Here is a 27,841-nt window from a genome sequence, read left to right on the forward strand (position 1 = left end):
AGCACTTGACACATTTCAATATTTGATTAATTTAATCCTCATCACAACTCTATGAATTATCTATTATTATTTCCCCCATTTTGCCACTGATGAACCTGAGGTGAGCCGTAGAGCCCCTAAAAGTGTGTCTGGGGTCATAATCAAACACGTGCATCCTTTGGCCTCGTGACAGTCTTCTACTTGTCTCAGTATCAAGCACAGATGTGCTGTTTTCAATCCCTTTGTCTCCTTTTTATTTTAGAAAATTTGAAAAATATGGCTAAATGTACAGAATAAAATTTAAATCACCAATAACCCAGACACCCAAAGACTACCACTTTTAGGATTGAATTGTATTTCCTTTGAATCTTTTGCCATTATAGATAATATCACGTGAACACCATTGTCACTACAGTTTTGCGTGTAGCCATAATCATTTATTCTGAGAAGCAGAAATGCTTAATAAAAGAATGTGTTCCACTTCAGGCTTCTGACGCATTCACTGATGTTTTACTAGCTGGGTGGGTACGGGTTATGAAGGATGGAACACAGTAAACAGATGAATGTCAAAGTTGTCACACATAAGAAAGAATGTTTCAGCACCAGAGTCCTGGTATGAAAGCCACCAAGGCATCTCTGATATAATCATTCTGTACTGTCTGTTTATTTCTCCCTTTAGAAGGAGCAAATGGATTTTTTATAATAAGGAGGTTTCTTTTGGTAGATATCACTGAATTGGGAGATATAGAGCCTTTTATTGTTTACTTGTTTGTTTATTTCCACTGTTAATTATGTTGCTCCAATTCCAATTGTGTTCACTTGGTCAAAAGAATCATTACCAAGTTCGTTCTGGTATATAATCTGGACTGACAACCTCAACGCCCAGACTCTGCCATGCTTTGTTTGGAAATCCTCCGGGGGTGGCTCTCCGGAGTGATGAATGCCATCTTTGTTTAAAGGGGCAGGAGAGAGAATAATCTAATTCTACCAAAGAGAGAAGACAGTAAACCGATCCTGTGTTTCCATTGCTGTTGGAAAAAGAACAGTAAATGACAGCAAAATTGAATAGCTTGATACTTGCACGGTATGAATTACCCAGCGGAAGAGATGTGTTGAGAAGGAAAGTGAGGATTTGATCTCTGCCTTTCAGTTTTCAGTCATTGTCAACCACCAAGTACAAAAGTTGGCTCAGCAAACCTTGGCTTCATCCAGGATACTAGGGAGAGAGCCAAGAGATTTTTTTTTCCTCTGCTAAGTTGCTCTGGATTGGTCTTTTGTGGATATGTTTACATTGGTGAATAAAGTCAGAGTACTTCAGTCATTTTGCCACAGTAGTGTTTTTCAGACCGTGGCATAGGCCCTATTAGTGGGTAATGAAATCAATCTAGCAGGTCATTACTAGCATTTCTTTAATGACATAGTATTTTAAACAGAATAGAATAGAATAGGATATGAAATGGAATAGAAAATATCAAAGTGCCTCACATAAATAAGAATATTATTTTATGACACTTCTGTTTCAGTTAGATATACCTACACGCATCCATATATATGTGTACATGTGTTGCAGATTAAAACACACTTTTTACTGTGGGCCATAGTCAGTAATTACTGCTGGGAGTTTGTTTACATTAGTAATTTTTTTCTGGGAATATTTTTTTGTATAGACAATGTTCCAAAAGTTTTTTTGTTTGGAATTGAACAGATCAAACTTCGGGGTTGGACTTGAGGTTAACAGGGAGTCTTCACATTGATATGGACAGGAATTATCTTTTTGATAATCAAAACTCTAGGTAGGAAAAAAACAGTTTATCTGAACCTGTCTTTACGGTGATCCTATACAGAAAGCAATTCTGATAACGGCACCTCTTTTCAAATGTCAGATGGCAAATACCCCAAGGTTAGAAAGCCACCGTAGTGGCTTCAATACCAACCCAGAGGTCACTGTACTTGGACAAGAGGATGATTCATGGTAATATTATATACTACTTGCCTGGATTTGGAGTTAAGAATTGACCAAACAATGAAGACACTAGTCATTGATTGTGATGACACATACTTATTTTAAAACATTCCTATGATAATTCAATGATGAATAAGTTTTCTTGTCTGCAATGGTTTCCCTCCTAATTCAATTTAATTTGAATCTGTGTTGATTGCTTTAAGTTCATATTAAGTGGACCTGTGGACTTGGGTAAGAGGTAGATAGTGGCCCAATTGTATATTAGTAAGGTTTTCGTATGTGGTAAATATGTATATGAATATGTGTATAATGATCATATTAGCATGTGATACATTACACCAAATATATTCATTCATTGGTATTTCAGCTTTATGAAACTAAAGAATAGTCAATACAATAAATAAAAACAATCATTCTAGAAAAAAGCAGTGGCTGCCCGAGGTGCTGTTTAAGAAGGATTCGGAGATTGTGTTTAAACTTAGTAGTCATGAGGAAAGGTTGTGTTTGATTAGTAAAATCCGTGATGAATCTAGGCACTATATGTCATGTATTTATCTTGGAACTTCAATTTTGTAAATCCTTCTGGTACCTTGGAAACATGAGATGCTTCCTCCATTTTATAGGTAGAGGGGAAGGATGAGCAGGTGAATGTAGTCCAAAGTTAAACCTTTTAGTAATCTCTTGCTCTTGCTTGTTTCTGTTCACATGCATCTAAACTATTTGTTTAGATAGTGCCTCATAAAATGTTTATATCTGTTTATTCCTTTCCATTCCCATTGCTACTGTTACATTTGCAGCACTAACAATTTTGATAGGATCCAAGGTCATGGACTCCACTGAAAACCATGTGAAAGCTATGTACCATCTCTCAGAAAACCGAATGCTTATGCAAACTCCTGCCAGTTTGTCCAGAAGTGCTGGGAATTCCCTGAGATCTACTCTTGATTAAAAATCCCTAGGCTGGTTGTCTCCCTCCATCTACCCCTCAAATTTCTATTGGAGTCATAACCTTAACATCCAATTTGGATCATATTACTCTCTGCTCAAAACCATTTCATTTCCTGTTGCCTTCAGAACAGCAGTCCAATCTGCTTGGATTGGAATCGAAACTCTTTCAAGCACTCATCTTTGTAGCCCCATTACTCCCATGTCCCAAATATGCAACCTTCTAAGCCAGACCAGAATATTGCTGTTTCCCCAATAGTTCCTTCACTTTGCTCCTACAGGTGCTGCTGCCGTCTAACCTTCAAGCCCAGTGTCTATTCTGATTCCCATTGCTTTTGTGGATGTAGCTCTCAGCACTGAGTCACACCATGTATAATATCTTGCACATCATGGCAGTGCATTTGCCTGTTGCCCCTCAGATCTTTTTCTCACCCGTCCCTTGTATTACAGAGAGGCTGCTCACTGAGGGTTGTGCTGTCCAGGCTCCGGAGTCAGGTGGCCTTCTCTGGGTTCAGCTAGTGGAAAGCTAGAGGGTGAGTGGAAGCCTAAAGGAAGGGAGAAGCCAGGATATTTCTTCCCAACACTCTCTGCCTGAGACAGTGTCTCTGATGGCAACTGTGTCTCCTCTCGGACCTCAGCTCCTGCATGAGAGGACCTTCGAGCCTTCAGCTTCTGCTGGTTGACCCTGGTTTCAGGGCTCCACCATCAATATTTCCATTCTTTGTCCCTGTAGCTCAGGAATTTCTTGCAATTCCTGAGTTGCTGGATGCCTCATTTTCCCATTTGCCTTCACATCTTTTTCTTCACCTGTGTAATCAATGCTTTGCATTATACTCCTTCTGTTTGAATACTTCAACCAGTTTATATTTTCCTGGTTGAACCTTGGCTGATGCAGCCAGTATTTCATGGATATTTGCTGAATTGTATTACCTAATTTTAAACCATCTTCTATGTGGACATCTCTTTTCTGAGTGCACTAGGGTAGGCCCTAGCGCACAATAGCATTACATTACATCACGTCTAGTGCACCATAGCATTACCTGGCATAGTAACAAATTACCTCAAATCTCAATAGTTTGAAACAATTGGCATTTATAAGTTCATGAGTCTGAGGGTAGACTGGGTGGTTCTTCCACTTTGTGCTGGGCCCACTCATGCATCTGTGGCCAGCTACAAGTCGACTAAGTGGCTCTGCTCATCGTGCCTGGTCTCTCTCACACATATGTGGCTTGGTGGCTGGTCAAGGCTGATCTAGGATGGCCCTGGCAGAGACAACTGAGTTAACTCCACTCCATGTTTATCAACCAAGGCAGGCTAGCCCAAGGATGTTCTCATGACAATCACAGAGAAGCAAAAGAAAACATTTAAACATAACAAAACTTTTTTCAAACCTCTGCATGCAGCCTACCTGCTAACATTTCATTGGCCAAAGCTAGTCACTTGGACAAAATCAGAATCAAAAGGGCAGGAAAAGAGACCCAACTTCTTTAGTGAGAAGAATGACAAAGATGCATGACAAAAGAGTAGGTACAGGGAGGGGTGAAGAATGTGGGCAATTAATGCAAGGCAGTCAGTCTGTCTCAGGCTCCATAAGATTTAAAGAGACCTGTGATAATAGAGATGATAGATAGATAGATAGATAGATAGATAGATAGATAGATAGATAGATACAGACAGTCAGACAATAGATGACATTATTTTTTCCATAATAGTAAACCCTTTAAAATGGAAACTTTGCAATAAAATACACATTATGTGTTTGCTAATTTGTTCCATACTGTTCATTTGTACATAGTTACTGGATTTTAAAAAATAAACCAACAGCCATTTATAAATAACATATTAGTAAACCAAGTTAGGGGGACTTTATTTATCCTTTAACCTTCAATTAGCATTAATTGGGAACAGTCCTGGCAATTGTGCCAACCTCACCTCAGGTCAGATGGCTTAACAAAATGAACTGTTTCATGCCCAGAAATAGATGTATTCCAAATATAAATATGAATCAGTTAAAAAACAGATTCTTTTGAAAGTACAAAATAACCACAGTTAATATATTTGTGCCCCAATTAAAAATGTGTAAAGAACACACACTCTGGGCTAAAGTTGTCCCAGGGAGTGAGTCTCATTTTTGCTTTGAATCTTGTGTCTACAAACTGGGTGCCTGCCTTTGAGCCATGCGCAAATGCACAGCTCCCTGTTTTCTAAAGAGAAGATTAAAAATGAGTATATTTAGGTTGGAAGGGTCTGGGACTTGACCTTGCTACCTCAGATTTCCTTCATCGCTAAGAAGTCACTTTGAATTTAACTACTTGGAGTACTCCAGTTTGGTTTGTTCATGGTTTGGGGCACACCATGAAAGAGATGCTGTCTGGTTATATCATAGTGAAATTTGGAAGCCACCTCAGTGACACTGTTTTTTCTATTTCCTTCTCTGTAGTTTTATCTTTAGAACCTGAGCCTGTTCTCAGAGATTCAGAGCAAGTTCTGTGACACCCTCCTGCCTAAGTGAGAGTCCTGGCTAGCCTCTTCTTCACCGTTTGACCTTCGGCAAAACTTTAAATCTTTTTCCACCTCTCCTTTCCTCATCTGAAAAATGGGGTTATGAATAATATCTACCTATATGATCATTTTGAGGATTAAATTTAGTGAAATTAGGTGAAAGGATATTGCATAATCCAGCCCATACAATGTGCTTAGTAAATGTTATACAGGGTCCAGCAGAAGTAACGCCATTGAGTGTCATTGGTAGGGTACGTGAATGTCTCTCACAAGATGGACAGCAACTTAAACATTTCACCTAAAATGTCACGCAGTGTGCTTGAGTGTGATATTGTTATGTTACAGAATTACATGCTTATGATTTTGTAATAAAAGATTTTTATGTAAGAAAAGAGATGTTATTTGTGTCAGACCCTCTATATATAAATGTTTATTATTATTAATCATTATATGAGAACTTGTGAGTTGTTTATATGACCTGAGTCAGGTTCCCACATATTCTTCTTATATTCTCAAAAAATAAATTGTGGTCCAAAATTGTTTTTATACAAAAGGCACTTTTTGTTTTTAAATATTAATGTCAACTGTAGTAATACATACTTACTCATATTCTCCATAAAGCCACAACAGTTACAAACACAAGCTTCCTCTTGGCCCTGTCAAGTCAGTCTTTGAGAATGCTTTTAGAATACCTGTCTTAAATGTCTTTATTTTGGCCTCACACTATCACAGTTACTGAGTGTCTAACAAACAGCAAGGTAGTATTAATGGCTCGGGACTTGAAGATACATGAGAAGAGCAGTGGAGAGAGACTTTGAAGAAAATATATAAATATAGCCCCAAAGTCTCCCTTAATGTTGCTTTAAAAGGAAGGAAAATTAATAATAAGTACATCAATTTTGAGCAAATACATTTTGCCTCCTGACACACTGAATGTTGATTCTGCATGGAGTCACCGTGCAAAAGAGCCCCTGTTAAGACAAGGCAACATTCTGAGAAGCTCAGAGTTGAGGCGGAGAAAATGTACCCCTACACACATACATACGCACACCCACACACAAGCAACAATCACTTGAATGACATAACAAGTGCTTTTATGGTGCCATAAATGTTGGGTGTTGGATGAAAAGAAAATGAGCATGTTATTTATTCCATGTGGCAGCCAAAAGGATGAGCTAGAGAGCCACAGGGTTAGCTCTCACATTCCCAGTGCTGAGTCAAAAAGGCAGAGGGATAAACACATGTGCATAGATGCATATCATACAGGTAAATTGAAACACACACAACATTGTGCATTGTTCTGGATACACGTATTGCACATGAATGTTTAAAAAGGTAGACTGCAAAGATGCAAACAAATTTGTGTTCCGGCCTTGAAGTGGGTTTGTTAAGGAGATTATACCTATGCTCTATTTTTTTTTTTTTATTAAAAAGAAAGAACAGATGTGAAAAAATTTTATCAGTGATCCATTCTGAGTAGTGGGAACCCAGCCATTGTTCTGCTAACCTCTGTTTTTTCTATGATTGCTCAATTCCATACTCTAACAGCAAAAATTTGGGGACCACAGTTAGTTGAAGAGCAGCTTCTCACATGTCTAGACGCTTGGAGACATTGTCTGTTGCACTGTGTGTTTGGCCATCTCTTTCATCAGTTTATACCTGTGTGAAGTGTCCCCAACATAATTGCACTTAACACAGTCTAGACAGCGCCATAGCGTCATGCTCCGATGCACAGCCTCTGCTTTCACCACAGAGCACAGCCGAAGCCGGGATTTGTTAAGACCTATCCCAGAAAACATCCTCTGAGACCCAACTGGACGCTCTTTAGCACAGCCTAGATTCACTTCTGTCTTTTAGTCATTTCCCGAGGCTGAGAATCTAAAACTCTTGAGTCCTGTCCACAGCAAAGTAGGTCTTTGGGATCCGCAAGCACTGTCCCATGCCTATAATGTGTTACTATGATCCTTGTGTTAAAGGATTCTCTGAAACCATCTCCCCTTTGGAAAGAGATTTTATCTAAATCTATTTGCATTTATTCAAAATGAGAGACAGCTCTGAAACCAGACCCTATTTAAACATAGAAAAAAGGGCAGATTAAACAAATGTTGGGAAACTTTTTTTTAAAAAAAAGCACTTCTATTTATTTTCTTGTGTTTCCTTTTTTCCAGATCTGCGGTTTCCCTCCCACTGGCTGTCCTGTGTGGGTGCCAAGTTCCGCACGTGATTTAATGGATCAGAAGGTCAGATATCAGGCTTGACTCGGGTGTTGGCAGATTCGTGATCTCTATGATTAATTGTCACTTCTTAGCAGTATGGTAATTATCTTCTAATTTTGTGGCAGGGCTGCTGTTGTTTTTAACATAGTTTTGAATTTTGTAGGTATTCAGGGAAATATAAAACAATAAATGGGCTTTTTAAAAAAAGCATAATGGGGAAAAGGAATGCTACAAATTCATTAAGGGGAAGAAGAGTAATAATAGCACAGGGAGAGAAAAGAGCCATTTTTCATTTGCTATGTGGGAAAATTGTGCTGCATGGAGATCCAACAGTTCTCTCCAATCTCTCTTGTGTGTTAAAAGAAAGGCCTGAGACTTACATCACCCATTGGTTGGAGCAGATCAGATAGGACTCAAGCACCTGTGCAGTGAGGATCCCCTGTCTTGACTGACGAGCCCTCGGAATTCTCCCTGTCATTTCCAGGTGTTTGGCAATATCAAGCAGTGCTGACTGCAATGCCAGCTTAAAATTCAGAACCCAGTTTGTTTGCATTATTATAGTAACAGTTTCAGTTTGTCTCTGCAGTTAAGATTGTGTCAGCACTTTCCTTTCTGTGTTTATTATTTTTAGCAGTTTAAAATCTACCCATGAAAAAAAAAAGTGGCTTTTCTGGCTGTAAGGTGACATTCTGGCTGGGCCAGGGTCTGGTGGAGTCTATAGAAATGCTCACTGGCTGTGGGAGTCGGACTTTTGAATGCTGCCTTTGTGCCTCCCCTGGCCCAGGGCCTCTGGCCTATTGTCTAGGTGCCTCAGTTAGGGGTGGCGCTATCTGATTGTAACGAGGACTAATGTTACAGTGCTCAGTGCCCAGGCCTTCCCTGGGGGCCCCCAGTCTGGCTGCCTCTGTCTCCTGGCCTTCTCTCCAGGGGACCAGTCACAGCTCTCATATCAGAAAACACTATTTGTAATTATAGAATGTTCAAGGAAAGGGATCAGCAAGGATTATCTAGACCTGTGGTTCTCTAACTTTTTTTTTTTACAAAGAACCCTTTTCCCAAATGAAATCTTTCCGTGAACCCCAATTTGCAAGACATGGAAAAGTACAGCTGCTTTGTTTGAAGATGAGCAGGGTGCCACAGAGCCCACTCCTCAGTTTCCTCCTCGCCCACCCCCAGCCTAGGTGACTTCTCGGGTCCCTCGTCCTTCCCAGGAAACCTACCACTCCTCAGAATATTTGCACACCGTTGTGCAGGGCGGTTCCCCCAGTTTACAGAAGCTAAGAGGTGATTTTTATACATGCTTAAAACATGAGACATTAGACACTAAGGAGTTCTCACTATATTAATTCATTTCTAGAATATGAATTCATTTCTAGAAAATACAGTTCTAGAAAAGGCACAACTAATCTATGGTGGTAGAAATCTAAAACAGTGGTTACCTCAGCGAGAAGGGTGGCCTAACTGGGAAGGGAGAAAAGGAAATTTTCTGGGGCGATGGAAATATTGTATATACAAGTGTGGTTACATGGCATTTGTCAAAACTCATCTGTGCCTTTTACTGTATATAAATTATACCTCAATTAAAAAATGAAAACAAAGAGGAAAAATAAAGCGAAAAATTAGGCATTTAATGAATGAAAACGCTGATGAATATCCTTATATACTAAAAATACTAATGAATTCTCTTAAAGCTATGTAGACTATTTATTAAGTGGGGTCACTACACAAAGTTTCAGGAAATGGGAGACCATGCTGCTTTCCCAACCCTTTCTTTGCTCAATTCCACCAAAACCAGAAAAAATATCCTCAGAGAATTCCAGACAGTAGAATCACTGAATACCTTTTGGGGTCTTCCAGGCTGTGATATGGCTACAGGATGCTAATGAAAGTTCTGGGAACAAAAATCTCAAGTACAATACTTGATTCATGCATTGCTTGAACATGTGCTATTGATAATGCCTGGGAAATTCTTCATAATTTTGTAATCCTTTGCTACGTGGTCTGAATGGTTTCTCATAACCTATGAAATGCAGGGTTCCTTCTCGTATCTTAGGAGAGTAGAACCTCTGGTGACTGACGTTGGAAGACAGGCATAGTCAACACGTGTAAAATAAGCTACAGATGGATTTGGTGGTTTTGCTATCAACGCAGTTCACATACTTTCCAATGAGTGGCTGTGTTCCTGTATCCTTGCAATAAGGCATTTTGACCCTCTAAAAAGGACTTTTTCCCCCTGACATACTTTGAACCAACTGCAGTTAAGTTTTTCTATTTGTGTGTTTTAGAAGTCAAGCAAGTAACCTGGAAGGTAATTATTTTGGTTGAAATGCGGCTAAAGACATAGGCCAGGGCAATAGGACCCAGTGGCCAACTCTGCCTTCTGGAGCCTGATGGGGAAACCAGGGCTGGGAAGAGCCAGGGAAATGTTTTTTAAAGGGAATAATGGCAGAGCTAGGATATGGCAAGAGAGGATCCTGTGGGGCCAGTGCAGGAAGGATGTGAAGCTACTCAAATGTTCCAGCTTTTAAGGCTCGTACTTCCCTTCAGAAAGGACAAAGTGTCTACTGCTTGAGTGATGTCCCAACAAAGGACCAAGGACTATTTAATTCACAACATGAATACACATTGACAAAAATTTAGTTCCCTAATGAAGCTATGGCAAAACTTTTGTAAAATAAGAACATTTTCAATAACTAGGACACTTTTTTAATGCAAAATTACTGTGCTTTGCCTGCATGGACATGCAAATTTCCTGATCAAATTAAATTCACTTTAGCAAGAGATTTTTATCCAACCAGTTCAGTCTAATGTGCATAAGAGCAGAAATGAAAGTGCACAATCTAAGAGCCTGACCGAACTTGCTTTTTCCAAAAGTCACTTTTGCAAGCCTGCGTTCATTTGAAAAGAACTGTTTCTTCAAATCATTGAGAGTCAGCCCATCCAAATGGAAAGTACCAAGACATAAATTTTATGTCTTCTCCATTTTGGTAACTTGGAGCAAGTGACTTCCTAGAGCCAGCGTTCTTGAAATATATGTTTGCATGTATTTTTTATTTACTTAATAGGTCAAGTGGTCTTATGAAATACAACCTGTGTAGTCACATTTCTGTTATTCATAGAATGAAAGTGAGAGTAAAATGTCAATAATAGAAGCCCAATCTATTGATATTTTTCCCATTGACTTTTTAAAATCAGCAACCTGAACCTTTTCAGCCACTAAGCTGCTTATAAGGGCTGTTAATAAGTGAGAAATACTCTGATTTGAGTCTTATTTCCTTTTCCTTCTCCCAGCTATTTTCCTTGTTGGTGCTATTGAGCTCATAACAACTAAAAAACATATTGAAAGAAAAATAAAAGACACTTTAATGTGTAAATTATTCTTCTCAATTTCCAGACAAGGAAACTGAAGATAAAATGGTCATGAGCAATGCCTAAAATAACCTCACAGTCACTGTGCAGCAGGGCTGGGCTTTAACTCACATCTTTCTATCTGTAAGTCCTTGCCTTAAGAAGAGCAGCAGTGGATTGAATCTAATCAACAGCACTTGCTGGATTGGAAAAATAAATTTGTGGAGAGAATTGACTATTTTGGGCCTGCCCATTATAGAAAACCATACAGTGATAAATACATAAAGGTTTTTTTTTTTCTCTCTAGGGCAGCGAGTGGGACTCAAGCATTTTCTATCTTTCTGCATGTCTGTTCTTAGCATATGAATTTATCAAGGTTACCTCTTGCTTCAAGATGGCTGCTGGAACTCCAGCCCTCAAATTCTAAGCAGCAGGAAAGATGGAAAGAGGGTGGTAAAAAGTCACCCATTACCAGCTCTCTTTTTGCTCTTTAGGAGACCTTACCAGAATTCCCCCCAACAAATTCTATATACAATTCACAGAGTCCTAGTTGCAAAATAAGCTGGAAAATGTAGCTGGGTACTTTGCCCCCCAAAAGTGAAGAGAGATTTGGTTATAAAGGAATATTGCGAAGGCACCTAGAAAATCTGGTCACAATTAGGCAACTAGTAGAGGATCTTCAATTATGAAGGAGAATGATGAGGGGATGCTTTAGAGGAACTGGTCTTGCAGGCACCCACATGATGAATAAAAGGAGCAATAAAAGGTATATCCGAGGACTCCGGTTTGTGGCGATGTGCTCTGTATTAGTGAGGTGGCATCAGGGACAGGGGAAAAGAGATGAGTGTGATAAAACTTATGAAGAAGGAATTGACCAAAGAAAATGTATTCATTAATTAGTTGTGCAATTCAAAACTATGTTTCAATAAACACACCTCATGCACACATATGTACATAAAACTTTATATATGCATGTGTATATTCATAGACATATGCATACATATAAATGGCAACCCAGGAAAGAGATTTAGCTAAATTTCTAGGAAAGAAGATCTATCTGGATAAACAAAAAAAGTTACATGGTGTTTTTCTACACAGAAAATTAGCCAGAATTTTCTCTGGGCAATATATAAATACTATGGTATATATGTATAATAGGTACATACAACACAAACAACATAAAACTTTTCTAGGGCTCCATACCACCAATAACAATGATTTTTCAAACTTTTTCATCCCTAAAAAAAGAAAAAGGAACACAAAAAAGAAGCTAATTTATAAACTTTTAAAAGGAATAAGAGGAGAAGTTGCAAAGGTAACTAAGAAGTTACCATAAGAAGCCAAGCTAGAGGAAGTTGGAAAGTCAGGATGGGGAAGGAACCAGTTTTTCTTCCTTTTTTCCTTCCCTCCTCTCTTTTCTCCTTCCTTCCTTCCCTCCTGTTTTCCTTTTTTCTTTCTTCCTTCCTTCTTTCCTTCATTCCTTTCCCTTTCCTTCCCTTCCTTTCTCTTCCCTTCTCTCCTTCCTTCCTTCCTTTCTTCCTTTTTTTCCTTCTTTCCTCCCTCCCTCCCTCCCTCTCTTCCTTCCTTCTCCCTCTCCCACATATGCACTCCTCCCTCGTGTATGTAATCCAAAGGGCTGGGCAAAAATGGCCAAGTTTGTCAGTACAACTTTCTTGGTACTGTGTGTTTGACAACCTTGGGTGCAAGGCAAAAATGATTTTTCATGTTAGCTTTGAAAATCAGCTAGTTTTGAAAAGTGTAACTTGATTGTCTTATTTTAACCCCCTCTGATTGCATTTTGTAAAGCTAATGTGAGTCCCATTTTTCCCCTCCAAATGCTGGAGAGGGGCATGTTTCATTGGCATCAGCTGCCTGCCCATCCAGGTGCCTTCTCAGTAAATTAGCTGAGGCAAGCGTTGTAATTTCTGCTGTAACGTCCTAGACAAAGTCTCTCATTAAAAAGTAATTGCCTATACACTTACATAGTAAAACTATAAAAATATGCATGGGAAAAACACATGCCAACTGTAAACTAGTGGCTAGCTTGGCAAGAGAAGAGAGGGAGAGGAAAGAGATAGGGAGGTAGGTAATTAGTGTTTTGCTACTCTTTCTTATAAAAAAGAGATGAAGCGAATAAAGCAAATCTAAATGGTAGGCACATAGGTGTCTGTAGTATTGTTTTATATATCCTTTGAATTTGTGTGATATTTCATAACTTATTTTTAATTAAGCCAAATGCCATTCATATAGGCAAAATGATTTGAGTCCTTGAAAAATCTTTACTTCATCCATAATGATCTACTAACAAATTACATCTCATACTTCTGTGTCTTTGCGTATGCTGCTTCCTCTTTCTGCCCACCTCTGTCCTTATGGTCTCCATATAACCTCTTCACCTTTCCAGACTCAACACAGGTATCACATCCTCTGGGGCGCCTTGCCTGATCCCCTGCCCCCGGATCATATCTGGGTTTGGAGGTCCTCGTCTGTCAAAGGATATTGTTCATATATGTATCCTGGCATATATTCCACAGTTGCGTAAACACTGGTTTGCTTCTCTAACTGCCAGGACTACCATGTTTGGCTAAGCAACAATACCCCAGTGGGCACTGTTCCCACAGTGTCCAATTGTTGAGTCAACCCTGCCTCCCTCCCACCAGAAAGAGACCATTTCTATACCTTTATGCAAAATACCTATCCTAGTTCAAGTGCTGTGATTAGCACATATTGACATAACAAACACTTGTTTAATGAATGAAAAAGTGAGCAGCTAGCCAAACTCTAATTTCCTTGATGAAGAATTCTTGAGACAAGTGGTTCTCTGAGTGTGGCCTCTGGACCAACAGCATCTGCATCACCTGGGAATGTATTTAAGTGCAGATTCTCTGGCCCTATCCCAGGCCTACTTAGCTCAGAAACGCTGTAGAGGGAACCAGGAGACTATTTAACCAGCCCTCCTGATGATCCCGACATGCTTAACTTTGTGATATACTGACTTAGACTGATCAAAACTAAAAGAGGACCTTGGTTGAGTCTGGCCAGGTGAATGAGAGTGATCTAGAAACTGTAAGGGAAGAGGGGGCAGTCCTGAGAAGTAGCATGTGCAAAGACACAGAAGCATGGTATGGAATTTTTAAGTAGATTGTTGGATGGAGTAAAGAATTGAGGCTAGACAAGAAGAGAGATGATAATGAGGAACTCTGTCTAAGGTGTCTGGATTTTAATCTGGCAGCAGTAGAAAGCCATTTAAAAATTTTAAATAAAGTGGTGATTGACCCAGTTTTATATTTTAGAAAAGGTCCTATGGCAAAGATGTGACAAATGGTATGGAGGTGAGATTAGCCTCTGTGGGCCAAGTAAGCAGCTATTTATCAGTCTAGGTGTGAAACGATGAGAGCTGAATGAAGGCAGTTCCAGTGGTAATGGAGAGGGTGGCATGGACTCTAGAAGTATTACAAAAGTAGAATTGACAAAACACAAGAACTGGCAGAATTCAGGAAGCAAGAGTGATGCCATCAAGGGTAACTCTATGGTTTGTGTCTTAGGCAATAGATACACACTAGTGTCATTGACTGAACTAAGGGAGACAATAAGAGGAGGTGATTTGGGGACTGGGATAGGAGCTGGAGAAGGTGAATTTGATTTGGACATTTGAAGCTGGAAGAGTTCACGGAACAATCATATGGAAGCATCAAATGTCCACAGTTATATCCTGGGCTAGAAACCTCAGTTTGGATGATATCTAGGTCTTAATCATTTACATATCATTATAAAGTTCCAGGATTGTCCAACCTTTTGGCATCTCTGGGCCACAGCTGAAGAAGAGTTGTCTTGGGCCACACATTAAATACACAGACACTAACGAAAACTGATGAGCAAAAAAAAAAAAAGATTTTAAGTAAATTTACGATTTTCTGTTGGGCTGTATTCATAGCCATCCTGGGTCGCATGAGGCCTGCAGGCCACTGGTTGGACACCCCTGGATGTTGCAGTAAATATACATAAATTTTGTCTTAATATCTGATTTTTTCCATAGGAAAAATTCCTAGAATAAAGGCTGTCGATAAATATAGCCAAATTATTTTACAAAAGGTTGTGTCCATTTACCCTTCCATTAATATTATAGAAGAGAGTCTGTCTTATCACCAGCATTAATCTTCACAAATTAGATATCCTAATGCTGAGGATATTTTAATGTATGCTTTCCTGATTTCTTATAAGTTTGGACATATTTCACTTTTGTTGACCTTTATCCAAAGCTTACCTATTACATTTGCCCATTTCCTGTAAGGTACCGATTTTTTAAACTGATTTTCAGGAACTCATTTTCCCTGTATAGGTTATTATCTCTTGACCATCTTACGTATTGCAAAATGTTTTTCAGTTTTCTCATTTGTCTTTGTTATAGCACTAGATGGTTGTCCCCTTTGCCTAGAACACTCTTGAGTATCCCCCAAGCTACGGGGCTCACCCCCTCAGTGCCTGCAAGTCTTATTCTAATCTTTCCTCTCAATGAGTTCTACCCTCACCACCCTATAACCTCCCAGTTAGTTTTACTTTTCTTTTTTCTATAGCACTTTCCACCTTGTCACGTACAATACAATTTATTTTGTTGTCAGTCTCTATTAAGAATGTGAGTTCCTTGAAAGCAAGGACATAAGAACTTTTGTTGGTTGTATAAATATATATATGCAACACCTAAACTAATGCCTGGTACAAAGTAGATGTTTAATAAATATCTATTAAGTGAGTATTGATTGCTTTTACATTTTTATCTATTGTTCTAGAGTTTCAAAAGTTAATCCACATAAATTGATCAGCCTTAACTTTGTCATTTCTTCTATTATTTCATGCTAAAATATTTCCCCATGTAGATGTCAATTAAATATTCAGGTGTATGTTCTTGAGGGGTTTTTTTAAGTTTCTTAAAAGAATTACTTTTTAAACCATCCAAAATTTATTAGCGTATATACTGCAAAATTAGATTCTAAGCAGGTATTTCCCCAAAATTGTCAATTTCATCTCATTTTTTAAACTGCTTCATCCTTCTGTTATGAGTTTATAATTTACATTTTAAAAATTCAATATTATATTCATACAACAGGGTCGGATTAGAGCCTAGAATAGTACAATGGAGCCTAGAATGTTCCATTAGCTACTGATGAAAGTTTTAAATCCTTGACATTAGGATTCACCAACAGTTTTATAGCAAATCTTAGGTTGAAATTGAAGCAAAATTCAAATTTCTTAATTCCATGAGAGGTATCCTTTAGCATGGATAAACAGAAAAGTTCATAAAAAAAATCTCTTTCACAAAATAGACAATTACCTAGTTTCTTTTAAATACAAGTTTTTGCCATTATTGATTTGTGTTGTGGTGACTTATTTCATGAACATCCTGATTGGCAACCATTTGAGAAGACCACATTGATTAGACAAGTTTTTTTGAGATATGAGGAGATCATACAGAGACATAGTAAGTTTCTGGTTTGGGATTGTGCTGCCTGTTAATAATAGATCAAATAGCTAGTTACCAGCTCTCTTTAGACAGATATGTTATCAAATAAGTTTAAGTTTTTCTCTATGCAAAACACCATGCTATGCCAATGAGAGGCACAAAAAGTACACCCAAAGAAACAAAATTAACAGGGATCAAAATACATACACAGGAAAAGGTGAACAGTAATTTTAGTTATACATTATTATTTAGTTTTGGAAAAACAAGTAGTGCAGATTCCATTTCAAGATATTAAGAAAATGAGGAGATGATGGTAATCACTTACCTATGAAACCTTCACTGAAGGGATTAGAATTTGGTTCAGGACTAAACAATAAGCAGAATTTGACTTTTATAGAGGAAGAGAACAGGAAAGGGAGGTTGAATAGTCCTAAAACCTATTTCCAATTTTTAGCAGGGCTTGTGTGTGTGTGTGTGCGTGTGTGTGTGTGTGTGCGCGTGTGTGTTTTCATTGTAGGTATAGGCAACAGGTGGTTTCATTTTTGGACATTTGCTTTATTATGGTTTAATACATGTCTAAACAGTTTCTTATTTCTACTTTAAACATCTGATACATTAATATGTCTTTTTTAGTATTTTGTTTATGTTATTACAGTCGTCCCAATGTTTCCCCCTTGCCCCCTCCATCCAGGCCTCCCTCACTTCCATAGACAGTGCCTTCGCCATTGTCCATGCCCATGGGTCCTTCATATACAGGCTTTTACTAATCCCTTCGCCTTCCTTCAGTCAGGCCCCACCTACCAGTTCCCCTCTTACAGCTGTCAGTCTGTTCCATGATTCTATGCCTCTGGTTCTGTTTTGCTCATTAGTTTTATTGTGTTCATTAAATTCCACTTATAAATGAGATCATATGGTATTTGTCTTTCATTGACTGGTTTGTATCACTTAATAGATAATCTCTATTTTCATCCATGCAGCTGAAAAACATAGGAATCCTTCTTGTTTATGCAGCATAGTATTACGCTGTGTAAATGTACCACAGTTTTTTTGATTCACTCATCTACTGACGGGCACTTAGGCTGTTTCTAAACCTTGGCTATTATCCATAGTGCTGCTATAACATAGGAGTGCATAAATTCTTTTGAATTGGTGTTTGAGGATTCTCAGGGTATATTCCCAGCAGTAGAATCACTGGGTCAAAATGCAGTTCCATTTTTAATTTTCTGAGGCAATTCCGTACTGTTTTCCACAGTGGCTACACCAGTGTGCATTCCCACCAACAGTTCACTAGGGTTCCCTTTTCTCCACACCCTCGCCAGCACTTGTTTGTTGATTTATTGATGCCAGCCAGACATCAATAAATCTGACAGGTGTGAGGTGATAGCTCATTGTGGTTTTAATTTGCATGATACACTAATATATCAGCATCAAATGTATGGTGGTAGACATACTTGGAATTCAAAAACAGTTAACGTGGTAGAAGGAGCTATGTGAATTGATGCCTTTGCTATTAATATAAATTATTTTTATACTTATCAGATATGGAATAAGAGAGATAGGTACACTTTAAGCAAACCTTATATAGGAGAATTTGCATCTACAGAACAGATAAATTGAAAAGCAAATATTTATTTAGCAAAATCCTTCTTTGCCTAAGGATTCAAGATAGCTGCTTTATGTAATAAATTACTGAATAAACTTAGATGAGTTTTGGACCCAGCTTTATCAGAGACCCCCCTGGGATGTGAAAGGGGCTCATTTGTACAGATAGTTTAAGAATAAAATAGCTAAATATACATGTGAAAGAATTAGTAGATAGCAACTTCGATCCACTGCAAGATTCTACAATGGTCTGGTGATAGACTCTCAGTCTTCATTTCTAAATTCTCCTCTTTAGTTACATTTCTACAACTGATATTCTGACTTCTACAACTGAAAGATACTTGAGAAGTATCTTTCCATCAAAGGTCCTAAGGAGTGCCTGGCCAGCTTGGTTTCTGGTCATAAAGAATTATAGATTACTGGAGATAGAACGTATCCTAGAGATGGTCTCCTTTTCTACTCCAAGTGTGGGTTATGGACAGTATCATTGGCACCACCTGGGAGCTTGGCAGAAATGCAGAGTCTCAAAACCATCTCTAGATCTAGCAAATCAAAATCTTCACTTTAGCAAGATCCCCAAGTGATTCTCATGCACAGTAAAATGGAAGAAGACCGAATCCATCCTCGGTGCCCTTGAATGCTACATGGCTAGTTGCCTTATATGATTATTGTTGTTGTCAGCCTAAGAACATTTGAGAACAAAACAAATCCATTAACAGTTCTGTTCTTGGCTTGGGGAGCAATTGCCATTTTAAAGGGCAGAAATGTTGTGCACAGGAAGCAGAGAGAAAACATTCCAAAAAAAATATGCTTAGGAACTACGGTTGCCCGGAGCCTGAGTTTGTTGGAACAAGTCAACTTGTTTAGAAAAACATGATGATAAGCTTATCATGGACCACTTAATGCTCATCAAAATGAATGGCATCATTTTATGGAAATCTTGGACGGAAATAGGACTACTTCTAAAAGTGTTTGGTGGAGTGGGAAGTGGAGTGAATGGGCGACAAGCAGGCATGAATGCAATGTTCGTGAGAAAAAAAGGTGCTATGGCTGATTTCACGCATGAGTTCCATATGTCCCAGCCTGGGACTCACCCATGAAATAGCACCCAGAGGTGCTTGCATCACAAAAGGTGGCAGGATATTAAAGAAAGGAGATGGTGGTGAAGGTTTTGATATTTTCTGTAACAGATTAGATGCCAGACTATGTAATAAAATGAACATGAGTCTGTACCTACATATTGTTCAGCCACAGAAGACACAAGCTTCTGTAAAAAGAAGTATCTTTCAGTAGAATGTTCCAGCTGAATCAAAGCCTTGATAATAACAATAGAAGAGAAAAAATTATGATAGTATCCTTTGCACTTGGGCACCTATATCCTAAAGCAATTAGCTTTCAGTTCAAAAAGAAAAGCTGAAGACAGATTCTAATGCCCCCAAGAACTGAACCAAAAGAGGAAACCTGCCTTCCTGGAGCTTCAGGTAAAGGAAGGAGCTTCAGGAGTCACTCTGAAAAGAGTTTAACGCTTTCATTAGCCTTTGAGGGGTCAGGAGGGAGGTGGGAGCTGGACCAGCCCCAAGGCAAATGCAATAAACTCTTTGTTATTTGATGCCTGTGATTAGGTTAACAGCAACAACAACAAAAAAGATATTTAACCTATTTACCTACTTTTCCCCAGAACTTTTTAAAATTGTGTTTGAACCTATGGAAACTTTGGTTTTGATTTGAAAAGGTCAAAGAGTTTAAGTTTCTAGCATGGTTTATTTTCCTGGCTAAGTGATTAAGAGGACAGAGTGAGATTTTTATTTTTTTCGTTGTTTCTCTCTAAATTGGTATTTTACAAAAGTTCATTTTTTTCTCCAAATTCACCTCCACCTTCTTACTATATAAATATGCTTCAAAATAAATTCATTGTTGTAATTTGTCATGAAAGTCATGTGTAAGTTCAAATAATTTTTCCTGACCTTATACTGTAATCCAGTACTGTCCACTAAAAATACGAGTTGAATTGCATGTCACATATGTAATTTAAAATTTTATAGTAACCACAGTAAAAATGAAAAACAACAGATGAAATGTATTTTGTTATTACATTTTATATAACTCAATATCCAAAATATTATTCCAACACATACCAATGTAAAAATTATTGAGATTTCTTATATTCTCTTTTTCATGCTCTTTTCAAAACCCTGGCTGTATTGTATACATACAGGGCATCTCAGTTCAAACTAGCCACATGTCCACATGTGATGTAATAGCCACATGTGGCTAGTGGTTTAGAAGAACCTAATGAAAACTATAGATCTTCCTCCTAGGAAAAAAATCACATTAGATCACAAACCTTTAAGGTTTGCTCTGATAGGGTATAGGACAGAACAGAGTCTCAAGGGACATGCTAGTAGATCATCATAGTAACATAACCAGTTGAGCTGCTCAGCCTGTACAATGGCGTGGAGATTAGGGGCATATAACTGGGTTGTCATTCACTTTGTAATGATTGACAGCCTATAAAGTTGGTTTTTTTTCTTCTACTGATGATTCCCTCAATCCTGGCTCTGTTTGGCAGAAGATAGACCTGGAACTCAGCCTTCTTGGGAGAAATAGGACCAGGAAGGTGGGGATGAAAGGACACCTGAGGTGGTGATGTAGACAAGCTCTGCTCCAGGCTTTACAGAGATGGGCTTTTTCTCTCATTGTTTTTGCTAGCTTCTTCCTGTTGTAATTTGTTTGGTGAGCCCAATATACAGAGGAGAAAGGGAACCAGTAACTCACCTTCCTGCAGCGTAGACCTCAAGTCCAGGTTGCGAACTTGAATGCCAGCAAAAGCACGTCAGGTAACTTAAATGAGTCACTTCTTAAAGAACTGAAAATTTGGACTTTTGATTGAAATGTCTGTTTTTTCAAATGTTGACTGGTGCTTTAGTTGTAGTAGCACCTTTTTTTTTTAATGCTAGATACACCAATCAGGATACTGATGCAAGGTGGATTCGTCCAACAAGATGCAAATTAAATCTTCACACAAAACACCGATGGTGGTTCTCAGTCAGGAGCTGTGTCCATGAGTTTTGTTGCTCTCACAGTGATGGGAAGGCTGGGATGCTACTAGCCTTTGGGACCTTCAGTACAAGGGTCCTGCACCCAAGATTTGTCCTGTCGCAAATGCTGTAACATCCCAGCTGAGAAACACTGAAAGGGGATGAGAATTCTCCAGAGCCCCATGTGGTATTGGTGTTGTCAGGTTCAGCTCAGGGTTGGGACTAAAGGCCCCATTTGGTCATGAGGAGGAAACGCTTTGCTGAAGCATCTATTTCCTTCTGGTTGGACATGTGTGACAGACACTGTAGGTTTCAAGGATTGGAAGTGTCTGGTCATCTTTGTCTTATCTCACATTTCTGTAAAGCTTTGCAAAAAAAAAAAAGGCTTTAAAGAAAGACTTTATTTCCCTTCTCTGCCTTTAGTATGCTTACACTCTTCAGAGTTGTAGACCTATTGTGAAAAGTAAACTTTTCATAACTTTATTTTTGTGTAGTGACTTTGAAACAGTGTGACCCCGAGGAGATGACTTACTTCAAATTTTCTGATGAGAAAAGGGCTGTGTTACAAAAATCCCGTAATGGAGAGTTCTTCTGAACTCTTTATCCACCCATCCCCAAAAGGGAGTGATGCTACAGGTATGAGCTCCGGGGAAGGACACATCCTTGCTCTACTTGTTTGAACAAATTGAGTTCGCCATAATGCTGTTTCACAACCATGCCAGTTCAGCTGAGATGTTTATTAGGTTTTGTTCAGTGATGAGATCTTTTTTTAAACCAACGATGGTCCACATGATTCATTCTCTGAGTTTCATATGAATTATGAAGTGTTTTGTGCCTTTTTCTCATCTAGACTTCTGGTGATCAGTTGATCAGTCGATATATATACCTATTTATAATGTTTTAGTGAAGTATAACATGCATATGCTAAAGTATGTAAGACTTGATGAGTTTTTTGTATAGGTGTACACCCATGTAATTACTACTCAGAAAGAGCTAAAAAACACCTCCAGCTTTGTAGGAGGTTTTCTCAGCACCCCTTCCCTGCCAATAAGAACCAAACCCTTATTCCAATGATTTCCACGGACTCCTGTTGCTGTTGATTCAAATTTTTGCCTGTTCTTGAACTTTACGTATGTGAAATTACCTACTATGTACCCATTCACATTTGCCATTTTTCCTCAATATAACATCTGAGAAATTCACACATATTGTTACATAGATCAATATTTCACTCTTTTTGTTGCTGAGTAGCATTGATTACATAAATCTACTACAACTTATTTACCCTCCTGTTGATATGCATTTGGGTTGTTTCCAGTTTGGGACTGTCTTTTGGTAAGCATATACATTTCTCTTGGATAAATACCTAGAGGTATAAATGGTAGATCATAGAGCAAGTACATGTTTAACTTCAGTAGAAATTTCCAAACAGCTTTCCAGAGTAGTTGTGTAAACTTACACTACACCAGCAGTGCATGAGAGTTCTAGGTACTCCATAGTTTCTCCAATACTCAGTAATGCCAGTCTTTCATTTTGATCTTTCTGATGAGTGTACAGTAATGTCTCATTGTGGCTTTACTATGCATCTCCACCTTAAAAACTGAGCCATAAAAATTGCTGAAGTTCATGAAGAAGCTTTTACATTCTTGGCTATAATACGTGCCAAAAGTGGTTAACCCTTTTCAGGAATCCTAACTATTTCTCCTTCCTCAGAGACATAAAGCCCAGTTGTGCAATCATTCCAGCTTTGTCAGCTGTGAGCTGTCCCCAGGGTATGGCCATGATAAACAGCGTGCAGGGGAGGCCCAGCATTGCTGCCATAGGCACTTAGCAATGAGTTTGCCCCCTCCCAACACAGGGCAGCCTGCCTGTTCGGGAAGGACCCAGTGAGGATTTCCTGAGCACCTCCTTTGTTCCAGGCACTGTGCTGGGCATCAAGGAAGCAGTGGGGCCCTAGGCACAGTCCCTGTCTTGAAAGGCTCACAGTCTAGTCGGGGAGACAGAAAGTGAGCATAAAAGTGTCATGCAGTGTAAGTGCCTTGAGAAATGTGTATGCTCAGGGAGCTTGGAAAGGCCCAGAGCCAGAAATGTCTTCCCAGGAAGAGCAACAACAGGGTGAGTGTTAAAGGAAGCAGAGGGAGGTCACCCCAGGCAGGTTAGCGGTGCCGCACGGGCATGGAGGTGAGCCTCTGCGTGGGTGTTGCCCTGAGTCCAGGACGGCTCGGGCGGGAGGCTGGGGTGGGAGAGCACAGGCAGGAGAGAGCGCCAGGTGAGTGGAGGGCCAGCCTGTGCAGGGTGCCAAACATAACTTTGCAGCATTGCAGCCTACAGCATCTCTTTCTCGGTTTACCTGCAAGCAAAAGGAACTGAGGCTTCCCTTTGACTCTTGTCTCTGAGTTTTGAATTCTGATCATCTTTTGATATTTAACTGCATGGTGTTAGTCTTCTTTCTCACTTCTTCTCTGGACATGAATACGTTTTCTGTTAAACAGTTGGTAACCAGTGTGTACTTTCTCATAAACGATAGTCAAAGAATTGTATTTTCTTAACTAGAGTTGGTTTTTTTTTCTTCTTCTATGCTTTCCAGACCCAGCTAGCTCTTGCCATAGGCTTGACTGTGGCCTAAGATAATTTTAGTTTTCTGGTAGAATGGAGTTTTGTTCTATCTGTTAGTGGCTATCCTCTTGATTGGAGGAGCGAGGCAGACAATGACATCCCTAGCGAAGGATCATCAAGTCCTGATGATGTCCAAAAACCTTCTTCCTCAAGCACAGCCAAGGCAGCCATGAGGTATCAGGATTACCTCCATTACATCTAACAAACAATCATGTAGCATGTATGTCTCTCCATTTTCCAGGCAGTATTCTAACTACATTACACATAGCAACTCACTTAATCCTCTCTACCACCCTAGAGTTGAATGATATTATTTCCATCATACAGACAAGGAAACTGAGGCACCAAGAGGTGAAGTAACTCGCTGAAGTCATGGATGGGATATGAACCTACACGTTCATTCCTGTAAGCGCTATCGTATGCTGCTGCTTCACACTTGTGAAATATCCAGCAGAAACTCAGAGAATCAAAGTTCACTTCGTAAACACTTATTTAGCAACTGCCTGGTGAATGAGTCAGCAACACCTTTGCCCCAGGACCTCTTAACCTACTTGAGGAGACAGGAAAATATGTCTGTAATGCAGTGTTACCCCGAGGAGGAAAGGAACTAACTTTGTCTGAGGCGTAAGAGAAGGGCCTGGCCCGCGAAGACAGGCTCGGCCTTCTGAGAAGAGGAGAGGCCAGGAAGGGCGGCGCTCGGAGTTGTGGGGGGGCAGAGCGTGTTTGGGAGGCGCCAGATGTGCTCGGGGCGGCGGTGTTAGGGTGCGCTGCAGAGAATGTGAACGTAGGGGGCAGGGTGGTGGGAGTCCAGCGGGACCGGAGGGTCTTGTGCACAGGCGAAAAAGTAAGGTTTTGTCTTGTACCCAGCGGGAAACATGTCAGGTGTTAACTGTCCAGGCCACCTCCTGGTGTTATAACAGGGGTCTCACTTCACTAAGGGTTTCAGTTTTGAGGATTTTTAAATAGAGGAGAAAGGTGATAAACCATCTTCATTGCTATAATCCAAGAGAGGATCAAAGCAGCGCGGGGTGTTTGGAATCTAGGGGTATCAGGCGGGTTGACAGTAAAATACAGAGTCAGATCTATAGCATGTGGGGCAGGGACACGCAGAGGGAAGGGGACAGGCAGGTGTGAGTAAGAGGGAGGGAAGGAGGAACAAATGGGAAGAGGGAGGAGAGAAGAAGAGAATGCTGTCTGCTGAAAGGAAGAGAGGGGAGACATTGAGGGAGGAAGAAAAGAGGGAGGAAAGGATGGAAGTGGAAAAGGAAAGAAAATATGCCATGTCTTAAAAAGAAATCTTATGGTACCATGTTACTGGCCCAATGCCCACGTGCCTGGAACTTTCTGGAGTATTCACACAGCCAGCTTTTGTTCTTGTGGTTCACCGGCAGTTATTTTCATGGCTCTGTAATAGCCCATTGCGATGAGTTCCATTTGAAGATCACTTGGCAGGCTTCTGCAAGACCGCATTTAGGGGGCATTGCCTTGGCGTGCAGACAGCTTCCAGACCTTACACACCCACAGAAGCATGCTATCTGAAGAGTGCAATAAAGCAAATGCAATTCATTGCTAGGCACCCCAGCAGCTGCTAGTGACGCTATATGGGACATTTTCAGAATAATGCCTTTCTTTAAAAGAAAAAAAAAAAGTCCATTTAAAATTCAGTGTCTCAACCCTGAAGTTTGGTGGCTTCAAAGCCAAGGAAATTTCAAATATAGGGGAACTATAAGCCTTTTGTCAAGGCAAACCACTCCTGTCCTCTTTGCTGGTGATGAGCAGCGTAATTAGTGGAGTGAGTTATTTTATTTCTCTCTGCGGTTATGATGATCAGGCTAGGTGGAAGTGAACCGGAGTTGGGAGAGGAGTAAAAGTTCTAATTGTCCAGGGCCTGAAGATGTGGATAAGGTGGCATGTCAGGTGTTAGCTGTCCGGGCCGCCTCCTGGTGTTACTGGAGTCTCATTTCACTAGGGTTTCGGTTACCACAAACTTTGCTCATCTTCCTGCTGCGAGCCTGGCTCCTGGTAGCAGGCCAGGGGGCATGGTGTGGAATCCCAGTTGCAGACAGCAGCCTGGAGTTGGGAGCCGCTTGTCTGGGGAGTGCGTTATGTGGCAAAATCCATACAGTCATGACGTCAGCCCAGCATCGGTCAACACAGGTATCTACGGTGCATTTCAAGCACATATAACTGGGATAGCTCAGCCTCATCAGTGCAGGATGTGGCTCTGGGTTCCAAGCAGGCAGGTAGTTTCTTTGCTTAGAAAGTCTTTGTTCTACCGGACTCAGAAGTAGCGTTAGGAGAAGCTCATGCTGAGGGCGTGGAGGTGTCAACAGATCCTGAGAACCAGTAGGATGCAGGGTAAGTGTCACATCCTGCCACTCCCCCTCCCACCCCCGCTCCATGCTCTCTGCGTGAACACTCAAGATTTTGTTAACAATTAATGCGGGCTCAAGACCTGTCCATATTGTCAACTTTTCTTCAAATTCCCATATATCATTCTTAAGGGTAAGATTCCACAAACTTATTTTTCCAGTGTTTCTCATATATCTTGAATTGGAGTCAAAAGGCAGAGCGAAGAAAATATAACTCCTGGATTTCAGGGTTTTTTAGACCAGGGCCAGGAGTGGGGTGGGGGAGGAGGTTAATAGATGGATCTAGATTATAATGATTTTTCTGTGTTTTTTAAAGTTTAAAAAATTTTAAGGAAAATGAATTATTTTTCGATTCTTAAGTAAAATATTGAATGGGTATATGAACAGACAATTGTAATCACTTCCTAGGGCCATTCTTTGAGTGACATTGAGTAACCTCAAGTACCACACTTGAGGAAACAACCAGAATGTGTCCACAGAAGCTGAGGCTTTGAGGATGATCCATGTTGCACAAGAAGGGTGGAAGGAGCTGGGAGTGTTCGATCTGGAGAAGTAAGAATGCAGACGTGATTACAGGTATTTTCAAGTAAAAGAACTGAAGTACTGAGTAAGGAGACTGCTTGTTCTGTATTTCCTTAGGAAAAAGGGTTTTTATCCTTTGGTGGGAATAACAGACCCTCTAACAATCTGACAAAAAAAATAAATAAAACTAGAGACTTATTCCCCAGAATATTCATTTATAGAAATGCAAAATTAGCACATAATATTAAGGATTTCATGGAACTCTATGAAGGCCATGTAAAGAACTCCTATTTTAGATGGTAGGACTGACAGTGAATGGAAATTTCAGGATTTGGCTTGATTTAAGAGAGAATTCTCAAATAGTGTGGTAAGTGCTATGTTGGAACTGGGTTTTTCATAAGGGGATTCACTGCCCCATCACTAGAGGCTGAATGAATGCTGGTGTGGACTTCAGATTCACCAAGACCCGGTTTGGTGCTGGTGGTGTTGCTTCTTGCTGCGTATCCTCAGACCAATCATGTGTTTATGCTGCTGTAAATGGAAGTGAAATCTACCACAAGGTGGTTGGGATAACTCAATGGCAAAGAGTGTCTAAAACTGTCTATCCTAGTATTAGAGAAGAGGATGAACAAAATTAACTTTTCTCAGTAAAATTCTCAAAGATCACAAGTTTAAAGGGAAAACAAGGCAAAACCTAACTCCTGCTTCTGCATAACTTTTTCATAATTATGTTCCTTTTTTACTGTTAAGAATATTATAGAGAGCATTTTAACTTCACATCCAAAGTCCTTACAATAACTGTCTAACTCCAAATATACACCAGATTTGTATTTTTAAAAACCTTTTGAAATACATTGAAAGGTAATATGATCATATCTTGAAGTGTTTTAAAGAATTCTAACCAAAGTGTGAATGAATACTGCAGAGAATGAAATGTATTTGAAAGAATTCAAAGTGTTTTCAATGAGGAGAAACTTATCCTGAATTTCTATTTAATAGAAGAGGAAAGGAGGTTGCATTTTAAGGTAATACTTAATAGTGGGAAAGAACGGTAACTACCTATCAAGTGAAAAGGGATAATACTAAATAATCATAGAGTATGTAATTGAAGTTAAATGCCTGTCTTTAAGACTCTGGAAAGGAACATAGTTTTCAAAGGGTTTTGGTAATGGGCTTTCTAAAATGTCCAATTGGGGTATGAACTAGTGGATATGAACATTTAGTCCTGCGGGTGACGGGTTATTATTAGCAGCTGACAGCTCCAGGGAGCAACTCCAGAG

General features: G+C 39.6%; 1 protein-coding gene across 7 annotated transcripts in view; it reads left to right on the forward strand.

Annotated features, from left to right (window-relative positions):
* THRB (thyroid hormone receptor beta) overlaps nt 1-27,841 on the forward strand; it is a 330,196-nt gene that overhangs the window by 134,546 nt on the left and 167,809 nt on the right. For all 7 annotated transcript variants that reach the window (XM_054595367.1, XM_054595374.1, XM_054595368.1 and 4 more), the window contains one exon: nt 7,558-7,629. The gene's annotated coding sequence lies outside the window, so the exon portion shown is untranslated. The remainder of the gene's footprint in view (nt 1-7,557; nt 7,630-27,841) is intronic.

The sequence above is a fragment of the Pteronotus mesoamericanus genome, unplaced genomic scaffold, assembly GCF_021234165.1.
Source record: "Pteronotus mesoamericanus isolate MK-2021 breed Mesoamerican mustached bat unplaced genomic scaffold, CSHL_Meso_final scaffold_54, whole genome shotgun sequence".
Classification (NCBI taxonomy): Eukaryota; Metazoa; Chordata; class Mammalia; order Chiroptera; family Mormoopidae; genus Pteronotus; species Pteronotus mesoamericanus.